The following is a 2,349-nucleotide window of genomic DNA, read 5'->3' as shown; positions in this document are numbered from 1 at the left end:
CAAGCTTCGTGGTTACTCTCTACTGAGAAAGAGACATTGTCACACTTTCTCCAACTTTCCCTTCATTCTCAGCCTATGCCTATTACTTTGGTCCCAGAAAGGATAAAATGGGAAAAAGGAGGAAAAAGAAGGGAAAATGTACGCCATTCAATGTTACATTTTGAAACAACAAATACTTAAACAATATTTTAGGCACATGAATATTATTTAACAATATTTTTATTAAATGCACAATTGGCAGGGAGTGAGGCCAACAGGATCAGGGCTTGGCCTCAGTATGCCAGAGTCTAAGGTGACTATGTTTTGCTCCTGTAGGGGCCTGCCATGGGGGTGGACACAGGAGGCAGGAGCCAGTGAGGCTAATCTCTGGGCTAGAGTCAGGGGCACCCATCTGCAGTGGCCTGGAGAACAAACCTAGTACCAAGGGGGTGTCTGAGAGAGCATCTGAGGACCTGGGTGGGGGGCAACACCCTGGCTAAGGGAGGGTGGGCAGGTCTGCATCTTCAGGCAAATGCTCAGGCTGTCTCCTCCTTGGATTACCAACATCGCCACGTCATCTCCAGGTTCTGGTCTGGCCTCAAAACAAAAGGAAAAACAAATCAAAACAGAGAAAGACATAGGAAAAGAGACGGTAAGAAGAACAGAGTGAAAAGGGGAAAAATGAGAGGGCAGAAGGCAATGGTGGGGAGGTGGATGGTTTGAGAAGTAGCAATGTTTATGGTGGAAGCTTAAGCAGCAAGACACAATTTGGGTCTGGACAAACTTATTACACCTCCTCAGCTGACAACCTTTAACTCACAAAGACCAACATCAGGTTCTCAGATAACCCACGAGTCAGAGAAATGGCTTTGCCAACTGTACTAACTACAGACCGGACCATTCCTCTAAACTGATTTGGTGCCCTCTTGCTGAAGAGCAATTTCTCAAAGTTTCTGGAAGCTGATTACTTCTCAGTGGAGAAGACAATGGAGAAGTTGTGCCAGGCAAGAGCCCCTCCTGTGCATGCCTTTTGGCCCCCTCAATTTCTAGGGGAGGGAGTGAAAACTGGAGATTGATGTGGCCCCGTGGTTGGAATCAGCAGGTGGGAGGAGGGAAGGGCTGGGCAGAAGGATATGGGGAAGAGAAAGAGAGGAGGTCTGAGAAGAGGGGAAAGAGTTCCCCTTTCCTTACCCACACTCACCTCTTGCTGCCAATTATTCTGTCTTCCCTCCAGGTGGCAGGAAATGCTGTCACTATCCACTGGAAAAGCCCAAGGGTCATTGTCAGCTTCTGCAGGTGTAGTGGTTGAGAAAAGAGAAGACGGCAAATGAAGGGGGTTCACTTATACTGTGGGAACAGATCTTTGTTCGACCTGGGGAGAAGAGGCTGAACTCTTCAAAAGGACCTTTTCTAGGAAACTGCAGGAAAGAAATGAAATGACCCATAAACGGGGATAGAGGGCATTCTTTAATCTACATAATGCTCCCTTCCCTGTCTCCAACCCTGCCTGAGTAGACACTGGACCAAAATGCTGCTTCTATCTTTTAAGTCCACACTCAAGAGACCCTTTTGGCAAGCTAGACCCCTCCTCAAGTTCTCCCTGAGGCGAAAGGGCATCTCTCCTTCATTCCTTTTGAGCATCCTCTTGGCTCTGAATCCTAGAAGTGCTTCTCCATGTTCACAATGAACTGGTCTGTGGTTAAGCTGGCTTCTCCCTTCCTTGTGTTTTGAAACATCAAAAAATAAGAGGTGTGAGAGATCATGAGAAATGAATCCCCTCCTTATGTGAAAAAACAACTGAGGCCCAGGAGGAAGGAGAGACCAAATCAGGTTCACACAGCAAGGGAACTGGCAGGAGTCAGGCCTTCCCAATGCAACCTTCCCAATACTATTACTATTACTAAACCGCAACATTTAGTTGACGCTGAACCCTTTTCCTTCCCCCTCCAAAGGCTCTAACCTACGTGTGGGTCTAGGCCGACTCAGCCATCCCCTCCCCATGCCCACCTGCCCATGACATCAAGGCCCCAGTGGTGAGAGCAGCAGATGAAGGCAGCCAGGCGATCTCCCGGCTCCAACAGCCAGGGAACGGTTAGCCTGCCCTCCAACCTGCTTCTTGCGAGGCGATGCTCCTCATTGGCCCAGAATAAGTGATTGACAGGTCAGTAGCCCAATAAATGATGAGTCTTGGAAGTGCTGTGGCAGTTACCAGCCAGCTGTCTCATCGCGAGACCCTATGTAACGGTTTTGGCAATATCCGTTCAGTCTTTTTTTCATACTCAAAATCTAGCGTTGTTTTAGTAGGGGGTGAAAGGCAATCTTCTCCCTCCAAGAAGACACACATTTGGGGGTCTAAGAGTACAAAACCAA

The 2,349-nt window shown here is 48.1% G+C and overlaps 1 long non-coding RNA gene across 2 annotated transcripts; it reads right to left on the bottom strand.

The window, feature by feature from the left end:
* Positions 1-201: 201 nt before the first annotated feature.
* LOC116285440 (uncharacterized) lies at positions 202-2,107 on the bottom strand. Of its 2 annotated transcripts, none has more exons than XR_004195121.2 (3): positions 1,987-2,107; positions 1,181-1,269; positions 202-576 (listed from the first exon to the last, which is right to left on the bottom strand). It is a non-coding gene; the product is annotated as an uncharacterized lncRNA (long non-coding RNA). The 2 variants fall into 2 exon arrangements; XR_012076724.1 differs by having other exon boundaries at positions 202-571; positions 1,987-2,106.
* Positions 2,108-2,349: the final 242 nt, after the last annotated feature.

Source organism: Vicugna pacos, chromosome 10 (assembly GCF_048564905.1).
Source record: "Vicugna pacos chromosome 10, VicPac4, whole genome shotgun sequence".
NCBI classification, from domain to species: domain Eukaryota; kingdom Metazoa; phylum Chordata; class Mammalia; order Artiodactyla; family Camelidae; genus Vicugna; species Vicugna pacos.
This window is presented reverse-complemented; position numbering and strand designations above follow the sequence as displayed.